Source organism: Pan paniscus, chromosome 8, assembly GCF_029289425.2.
Source record: "Pan paniscus chromosome 8, NHGRI_mPanPan1-v2.0_pri, whole genome shotgun sequence".
NCBI classification, from domain to species: domain Eukaryota; kingdom Metazoa; phylum Chordata; class Mammalia; order Primates; family Hominidae; genus Pan; species Pan paniscus.
The window spans coordinates 15,877,538-15,888,064 of NC_073257.2; positions in this window are offsets into that span (position 1 = coordinate 15,877,538).

Below are 10,527 nucleotides of genomic sequence, written 5' to 3' on the forward strand. Positions count from 1 at the left end.
TGGTCGGCCTGGCCCCCAGAGACACTGTTCCCAGCCCCTCTTTGGGTTTCATGAGGGAATGAGAAGGAGATTTGAGGCATGACCCTGGGCTCCAGAAGAGGCCAGTGAGGGAAGAAGAGAGGATGTCTCCACTTCGGGCGTCTCTCCTTGGAAACACACAGAGCAGGGAGCGTGAGAATCTCAGCCTTATTCCTTCAAGCTGCAGGTTTCACTGAATGGCCCTAAACCTTCACAAACCCTTGCCCATGTTCTGTACAGCCCATAGTGTAGTTGCGATGGATGTTTGCAGAGATTTGAACTGGGCTGGAGCTGCTCTGGTCAGTAGGATATTAAACACGGGCACACTGGCAGCACCCGTTGTCAGGGCCACTGACGCCAGCTCTTCCCCCCAGGAGACATTTGCAGTTGGCTTGAAGGGTCGTGATCAACAGTGTGGGCATGTCGGGAGAGACACCGGGACTTGTTATTCAGGATTCAGAGAAACAGAACCCTCAGAAGGACACTGTGGCCCACATTGAGAAGAAGCCCAGCAAGGAGCTCGACCTACCTGGCATCCTTTCAGAAATTATATGACACGTGAAACCAGACACTTCAAACACACTTGAATTCAAACTTTACTGCTGGGGAACAGTGACCGTCCCTCTGTTCACAGCTGGCCAAAGCTCGGACATGCCACACACCGAGCAATCCACCCAAAACACAAGCCCTACACTCCCAATTCCAATACCAGACCCTGAAGTCTTTGGTCTTGTTGGGGGAACGCCTCCACCTTTGAATCTGTATTGCGTCTTAGGTACTGGGCATTCCCTGTACCAGTTGGTTGGGGTTATTAAACAGTTATGAAAACTATTAGGAGAAGAGAGGCCCAAGCAGAGGCTGGCTTGCTCTGGCAGCTCTTCCAGAGCCTTCCTCCACAGTGTGGATAAGCCCCAGTTCTCCTGCAAGGTGGAGCTCCAGCCACCAAGCCTCTTCCCGGAGGCCCGCACCTGTGTGTCCATCCTTGACAGTCCAGCATCACTAAGTTGATGTGTCACTGAGCACAGATACAGAATACTGAGAAATCTGCAGAACCCGTGATTTTAAACTACTGTGTGTGAGAGTAGTTGGTGACATACAGCAATTCTGCAGCAATTAAATGAATTGTCCAGCAAAAAGGAAGGGTCTGTTCCATTCCATTTCCCGCAGTGGTGGTGTGGATGGACCCCAACCTGATGCCCGAGGCAGTGACAGGCACTGTTGTATGCTGTCTGTGGTGCTGCCCGGGGTGTCAGGAACACTGAGCGGAGTGCCAGGGAACGCCGTTGCACACCTGCTTGTGGCTGGAGGAAGGTGCCTCCTGAGACGGGAGTGTCAGTGTCCAGGTAACAGCAGGAGCAAGGCAAAGAGGCAAAGAACAGTGGGGTTGCTTGGGCCTGATATCAGGTAGGAAGGTTGAGGTTTTCCCCCCCAGGAAATAAGAGGAGTTTCTGTTCTTCTGCAGAAAACAGGGAGACAGCACCTGCCCTCTTCTCACTCACGTGTTTTACCTGAGCAAGCTCTCTAGCCTGACACCAAATCCTAACAAAACAGATGCTCACATTTTCTATTACACTTTTCAACTTAACATAAAGCATACTTTTTTGATTTACAATAGAAACATTTGAGAAGAAAAGAGATAAACTGGACTATACTTTAAAAATATGAAAATAAGAATAAAAGAACAGGAATTTAAATAACTTATTGTACTTATTAAGATGTAGGTAATACAGTGTTTTGAGCGAACAGGAGGCTCTTCTTTTCAATAGGACAAGTAAATAATATTTATTTCGTTTGAATTTTGTTAGGAAAATAAAAAGAAATCGAACCTTTAAATTATGTTTGCCTGACAGATTGGGTTGTGGCTGTGGATGCCAAGGAGAACCATCATTTTCTAAAGGGATAATGTCTTTTTTTTTTTTTTTTTTTTTTAGAGAATATTCTAGGCATTGCCATTCTCCAGCTCCTCATTCTCAGAACCTTGTTATCATTGTTTAAATAAAGCACTAACTAGGATGCCAACTTTAAGCTTAGAAGAGATTATGGTAAATGATTCTCTCTTTTCAAAAGTGATAAAGTCTTGTTGGTTAGCTTCAGCTCTATAACTGTCCTAGAGAGAGACCTAAATTTCCACTGAAGAGATGAACGTTATATAAAATGTAGAATTTTTAAGAAAAGTCCCTGTAATGCCACTGATTCACTGCCTCATGAAGAATCATTTATGCTATGAAACTTTGGCAGTGGTGAAGTTGAACAAACAGACTCAAGGCTGCAAATTCTCCCAGAGATCAAGCGGCCAATTCTCTATTCACCGACTCTCAAAGTTTTGGGCTGTACCGAGTGAATATCTGACCCCCATCCCCTCGGTGGGGACCTGAAACAGAATGCCCACCAAGCCTTACAGCCCCTGGAGGCTAGTATCCACAGTATCCTGGGTCCAGGAGCCTGTGGGATGGGACGACTTGAAATCAGCTTCAAAAAGCAAATAAGTGGCCAGGCATGGTGGCTCATGGCTGTAATCCCAGCACTTTGGGAGGCCGAGGTGGGCAGATTGCCTGAGCTTGGGAGTTTGAGACCAGCCTGGGCAACACGGTGAAACCCTGTCTCTACTAAAATACAAAAAAAAATTTAGCTGGGCGTTGTGGTGGGTGCCTGTAATCCCAGCTACTCAGGAGGCTGAGGCAGGAGAATTGCTTGAACCAGGGAGGCTGAGGTTGCAGTGAGCCAAGATTGGGCCAGTGCACTTCAGCCTGGGTGACAGAGAGAGACTCTGTCTCCAACAACAACAACAACAAAAAGCAAATAAGCACAGGAGGTTAATAGATGAGAAAAGCTGCGTGTCAAGAGAACTGTGAAGAATGGCTTAAGACTGGAGAGCTGCCTGGGCGAGAGACTGGGGCTTTCCTTGTTTTCAAAGAATTCTTCCCAATCTGAGGTTTAAAATACCTGTGAGAGAAGAGACGATGAACATTTAAAAGATATGCAAGAGTCTTAGGAAACATAGACAACATGTCTACCAAAATGGAGATGGAATCCTGGAGGAGAAGACAGAGGACAAAACAGAAAAAGAAATAGCTGTCAACTTGGAATTCTGTATTTCCTTATGTTATTGTTGCTGGGGTTTGAATATGTCCCCCCAAAAGTATGTGTTAGAAACGTAATCACTGATGCAACAATGTTATGTGGTGGGACCTTTAAGAGGTGACTAGGTCATGAGGGCTGTGCCTTCATGAATTAATTAATTTAATTAATGCCATTAGCATGGGAGTGGGGTCCTTATCAAAGAATGAACTCGGCCATCTCTTGCTCTGTCTCACCTATGTGATGCCTATCACCATGTTATGATGTGGCAAAGAGGCCCCCCAAGATGCCAGTAACCCCATCTTAGACTTCCCAGCCTCCAGAACCATGAGATCTAAATATCTGTTTATAATAAATTGCCCAGTCTGTGATATTTTGTTATAGCAGCACAAAATGGACTAATAAAAGGGTAAGATAAAAATATTTTAGGTCAAGAAGAGGAAAATAAAAGAAAAGAAGGAAGAAAGAAAGAAAGGAAAGAAGGAAGGAAGAAAGGAAGGAAGGAGGGAGGGAGGGAAGGAGGGAGGGAAGAGAGGGAGGGAAGAGGAAGAAGGAAGGAAAGAAAAAAGGAAGGAAGAAAAGGAAGGAAGGAGGGAGAGAAGGAAGGAGGGAGTGAGGGAGGAAGAAGAAGGAAGGAAAGAACGAGGGAAGGAGGGAGGGAAGGAAGGAGGGAGGGAGGGAGGATAAAAAGGACAGAAGGAAACCGAGATGTTACTGCTCACAGAGCATTGCTGAAAGCATCACCAAGGGAAAAAAAATGTGACTCTAGAAAAAAGATAAAAATGAAAAGGAAAAAAAGTGACAATCGAAGCAACTAGTAAATATGTGAGTAAAATTGAAACACATTTTGACTATGGCAAATAAGAGTAAGTTCTGATTTGGGGGGTTCTGACCCACCCAGAACACATGAGAAAGGTGGGAATAATCTACTTGAGGTGATCTATTTTAAGTTTCTTGTGTTGTTTTCTAGAAATGTAGTCAGACTGATTAAGTTTAGATGTTATTAAATCAAGTTTGCATAGTGCACACTTAAGGACATGGAAAAATTAGAGTACTCATGCACTTCTGGTAGAATATAAAATAGTGCAGTTGCTTTAGAAAACAGTTTTCATTTTCTGAAAATGTCAATCATAGCATGTAGCTATGATTCAGCAATTATGCTCTGAGGTGTCTACCCAACAGAAATGAGAACATATGTCCACAGAAAAACTTGCACACAAGTTTTTTGTGTGCATTATTTATAATAACCCAAAGCAGAAACAACCCAAATGTCCATCAACTCATGAATGAGTACATAAAATGTGGCACATTAATATAATATAATATTATTTGTCAGTAAAGAGGAATGAAATATTGATACATGCTATAACATAGATGAACTTTAAAAATGTGATGCTTTGCAAAAGAAGCCAGACACACAAGCCCAGATGTTATATAAATCCTGCTTATATGAAATATCTAAAAGAGACAAATCTACAAAAACAGAAAGTAGATTAGTGGTTGCTGAGGGGGAAGTGAGTGGAATGATATCAGGTGAGGGAGGGAGAGAAGGAGGTGGCGGAGACACCTGAGACTCCAGTTTCCTGAGAGAATTTGGGAAGATGGTGAGGATTCCCCCATCCAAAGCTACCAGCAGAGACGTCTATGTCTTCGGGATGGACCTGCCTTAGCTCACCTGCGTGCTTCATCCTTGGCCGGGGGAAACATGGCCTGAGCATGGACATGGAGATGGGTCTCGGGGCACAGCGGCTGGGACTTTTGTCAGTTACATTTCCCTCAGGGGCCAGAGAGAGGTAGGTTCGAGGTTGCTACGCCGTCCACAAATGACAGGCCACAAAAACAACCCAGAAAAGTTATAGAAAAAGATTGGAAGACTACACTGAACAAATAAAAACTTACTTCACCTTTGATCTTAAGCACATGTAAAGAGTAATGGTGTTATTTTTAATGGGGCATTACAGCTACAAAAGACCTTCACTGCGACCTAGGATTCACTTTCACTTATAGACAAAATTCCCGAGTGGTCTACCCAAGATTCTAGAGAGTCCTTGAGACAGATGGGAGCTCGATCCCAGAGTCGTGTGCACTTGTTTGGAAATGAAGGTATGATGTGAGAGGCTGTAAAGAAATCTAATTCCTAGGTGGAAGAACTGAGGATACCTGAACAAGGACCCCATCTATGACTGTGCTCTGCTGATCTCTGAGATGTGTTGTCAGCTTGTCTTGATTCAGACCTCTGTGCCAATTATCTGTTCTTGGAACTCGGGGTTTTAAAAACAATATAGTTTTCCATTCCCACATTACTTCCCTTAGAATAATGGCCTCCAATTCCATCCAGGTTGTGGCATATGTTCTCACACATAAGTGGGGGCTAAGCTATGAGGACACAAAGACATGAGTAGGATAAAATGGACTTTGGAGACTTGGGAGAGAGGGTGGGAGGGGATGAGGGATCAAAGACTACCCACTGGGTATAGTGGACACTCTTCGGTGATGGCTGAGCCAAAATCTCACAAATCACCACTAAATAACTTATTCATGTAACCAAATACCACCTGTTCCCCCAAAGTTCTATAGAAATAAAAATAAAAACTAAAAATTAAAAAAAACATAGTTTTTGTTAAAACTGTCCTTTTAAATAAAGCAGAGAAAACAGAGACAAATAAGTTAGAGGATATTTTCTGAGATATTTTACCAACCTTATGGTTATTCTTCCTCTTCTAGACTCTATGCCAGCACACAGCACACCCCTGACACACATATTCACATATAGTCCCTTACACACTTATGCATACAAGGCCTGAATACACACACCTGCACACATCACACAGTCTCTCTCATAATTTAGAGGACATTCATTGTCTTTGCAGCTATACTCTTAAATCATTCAAATAAGTCTAGCTGGCTTGTCCCTGAGTTCTTTGTAGAGCTTGAAATATATCTTTTGAGGCAGGGGTGTTTGCTAAAATAAGAATACGAAATTACACATGTGAATAAGGAAGACACATTTATATTTGCTTAGAATGAACATAAACACATTGCAAGGCCCTCCCCAGGACTTGGGAGGGGCCCGTCCGTGGAACTCTAGATTCCTGAAGCTCAAGATTCCATAACTTCCTGGTAAATCTTCCCCCGATAGATAAGAATGTTTTTAAATCAAAGCAAAGGCCGCAGTTGATTTTACCACTGTTCCTAACCTTGTTTAGATGTGACCATACAAGATGATTTGAAATAAGACCACACATAATTAGGCCTTTCTTTGATATCCCTAAGTTTGAGACACTTTGACCGTAATTGTCAGCTCTGGGTACTGATCCCTTCCCATTTAGTGAACTCAAGCTCCAAGCTGTCTGTATGAGACTTCCATGGGGAGGCTGAGGTGGGGTAGGTGGAGGTTAGGACGGCTGGTAGTGAGGGCCCTGGTATGTGGTGGGGCCATTCTGTTAACTCAAGCTCTTTGTATGAAGCTTCCATGGGGAGGCTGAGATGAGGTTGCTGGAGGTCAGGAAGGCTGGTAGTGAGGGCCCGAGTATGTGGTGGGGCATCCTACAGGAACAGTGTGCTCCTTGTAGGATACTCCAGGAAAGGTTGGTGAAAAGCTTTCGCCCTTTGAAAAATATAGATAAGGCAACAAAAAGGCAATCCACAGACTGAGACAAAATTTTGGAGAACATATATTCAACAAAGGGCTTGTATTCAGAATATAAAAGGAAATATGAACACACACACACAGACACACACGCACACGTCTTAGTAATAAGGAGAAAAGAGACCTCAATGATCAAAAGTGCTCAAAGATTTGTAGACACTTCACCAAAGAAGATATATGAATGGCAAGCACATAGAGGAAAGATGCTTAACATCACTAGCTTTCAGAAAATGCAAATGAAACCAAAATGCAACATTGTTGTGCCCACTAAAATGGCTAAATGTAAAAAGGCTGACAATACTAAGTGTTGGTGAAGACGCAGAGTGAATGGAACTTTCATTTATTGCTGGTGGAAATGAAAAATGGTACAGCTACTCTAAAAACTAGTCAGAATCTTAGAAGGTTTAGCATATACTTACTGTATGACCCAACAAACTCACTCCTCCTATTTCTCAAAGAGAAATAGAAACATGTCTTTGCAAACATGTACACACATGTTTATAGCAGCATTATTCTTTATAGCCAAATACTGGAAGCAGCCCAGATGCTTATTGGCTTTGGTGAATGCATAAATACCATGGAGTATCCACACAATGGAATACTACCCAGTAATAGAAAGGAACAAAATAGTATCACATGTCATAACATGGATGGATGTCAAAGACATTATGCTAAGTTAAGGAATTCAAACACAAAAAAGGCACATGCCATATTATTTCATTCTTATGAAATTCTATAAAAAGCAAAACCATCATGTCAGAGAGCAGACCAGCATTGGCCTGGAGCTAGGGATTGGAGGAGAGGATCAATTGCAAAGTCACACAGGTAACTTTTTGGTCAATGAAACTGTTCCCTATCTTGATTGTGGTGATAGTTACACAACTGTATACTTTTACCTAAAGGTATCCAACTTTTCTTAAAAACAAAAACAAATAGTTGAGGTCAAACCACTCAAAGGTGTAATATCGACATTCAAAAAACATGCACAAAAGTCAGGTTGTCTTTGAATACGAGTGGTTTCCCAGGTAACAATTTCTCTATGTAGAACAGTCTAACATTCATATCAACCACATTCTATTCTGGATTGGAGAAACAATGATTTTTGTTCAGTAATAAATGCCCCAAATCTTGAATCACAAACCACTAGGTCAGAGTAGAGCTATTTACAATCGTCCTATTGGCAAGCCATCCGCTTATTCTAAGGAAGCAGCCAAAATCCTTTAGAGCTGAAACTGCTTTTAGGACTTAGTATATTCTTCTGATCCTTTTCAATGCTAGAAAGCCTATGTCTTGGAAACAATTTGGTTTCTGAAAATAATTTTTGATCATTTGATGTTAAGTCTTGAAGTAAGCAGGTAGCCGGCAATTCTGAAAGGGAGGGACGCATTTAGATTTGATTGTTCATTAACAGCCTCAGGACTTTCTGGTTCTTGCTCATCTCCATGAGCTTCCCTTGGTCAAGGCATCCTCAGAAGGCATAGGAAGACAAGACTACATGCCTCTTCTGTTCTTGGATCGGTCTTTGCTTCATTCATGGCACACGCATTTCCTGAATGTACAAAGAAATGCTGGCTTGAACAATGGTAAGGGAGTGGATGTGGAAACAAAAGAAAAAAAACAGTAGTTCAAGGTTGTAAGCCTTTTGAACATGGTGCCACTGATAAGCAAGAGGAGTTTTAGGGTGAGACCTGGTTTGGGGAGAATTGTCTTGAGCTTGATTGTAGTCACATTAGGTGTAAGTTGTGATAGAACAGTCAAGAAGAAAGACGTGATCTGATGTGGATTCAGGTCTGAAATAGAAACCAACCGTGGAGGTGGGAGCAGAATGCATAAGAAATGAAAAGATCTCCAAGGGGAAAGCTGCGTAAGGAAAAGAGGTTCACATCTGATTCCAGGGAGATCCTGCATTGCTCTGTCACCTACTCCATCCTCCAGCCCGACCATGGAAGCTGGAATTTAAAATAAAAACACTTTGATTTTATTTGCACTTATTTGTTTAGGCTTAAAAGACTGAAAATGTGTGATATTTACGTATCTACTGCCCCAGTGAAAGTACAATAAGAAACAGGGTTTATCTTCACAAGGTAAAGACAGCATGCCCAGGCTAGAACAGAGATGGAATCCATTGTGTGTCATGGTTTTTAGAAACTGGAATGCTGGCCAGGTGCAGTGGCTTACGCCTGTAATCCCAGCACTTTGGGAGGCCGAGGCAGGCGTATCACAAGGTCAGGAGCTTGAGAACAGCCTGACCAACAGGGAGAAACACCGTCTCTACTAAAAATACCAAAGTAGCTGGCATGGGGCATGGTGGCACATGTCTGTAATCCCAGCTACTCGGGAGGCTGAGGCAGGAGAATTGCTTGAACCTGCGAGGCAGAGGTTGCAGTGAGCCAAGATCGTGCCATTGTACTCCAGCCTGGGTGACAGCAGCGAAACTCCGTCTCAAAAAAAAAAAAAAGAAAGAAAGAAAGAAAAAAGGAACAGGAATGCCTAGCAGAGTAGCAGAGCTCTCCATGGGGAGAAGCCTCTGTATGTGCCTAGATATCAGACTCACACTTCAACCACGTCATAGACGGAGCCACGGGGATACAGCCAAATCCAGAATTTGGGAGATTCCACATGACACATGACTCAGTTTCTTCATTTCTTCCAAAGACCCAGCAAACAAACAAAACAAAAAAAAGGTGGAGCTAAGGAATGGAAGCTGTTGTAGATGATAGGAAAGGTAAGAAATCAACAAATGCAATGTGGCCCACGTTGGGATTTTGATATAAACAAACCAATGGGGAAAAGACATTTATTTTGATACAATCAGTGAAAATTGAACACAGACTGGGCATTTGATATTATTAAGAAATTGTTGCCAATTTTCTTGAGAGTGATAATGGCATTGCAGTTAAATATAAAAACATCTTCTGGAATATAATAAAACATTTGTGCAAAAAGTGACACATTGAGATTTGCTTTAAAGTTTTGAAGCTTAAAAAATGTGGAGGTTGATAGAGATTGATGAAAGAAGAAAGAAAAATATTGGAAATTGGTGAAGATGGGTTACGAGTGCATGAAAATTTACTAAATTGTTTTCTCTAATATACGTATGTTTAAAATGTTCTATCATAAAATGTTCTTTAAAATAGCAAATAATGTCTGGTGGGTAATCATAAGGTACTTATGCTTGCCAGGTTGAGATATTGTGGAAGTCGTTATTCTGGTAGGGATATAGACCTTGGCATCAGAATCACTTGAGTTCAAGCCCTGACTCCTCCGGGATTGACTGTTGGGCATGAGGTGAGTTTCATGACCTCTCTGAACTTCAGTCTTCTCAAATGGTATATGGGGAGTACAATTAAGATAGATCCTGTACCTCAAGCATGTGTTCAGGACACAGAGAACCCTCAGAATTTGTTGAATCAATGCATAAATAAAGGAAGAAATGTGTGAAGGAATAGTTGACACAAATCTTTGGATAAATGACAACGCTTTTAGCCAAAGTATTGACAAGAACTCTTACCTGAAGTATATCAACAACAAGAGGAAGAAGCCAGCCTCCTGCTTCTGCACGCAGCCCCTGCTGTCACTTGGAAGTGTCTGTGTGGATGCAGAGTCTGGGGTGGGTGGGGGATGAGGGGCATGGTTCAAATCATTCCTAAGGGGACCTGCAGGTGCCAATGGACATTGAGATAGAGGAATTTTCACTAAATGTACATGAAGTGTATATTTTGAGAGTGGGAAGGCACCTCCTACTCGGAACTGATAGCAGGTATTATCTTAGTCTGCTCAAG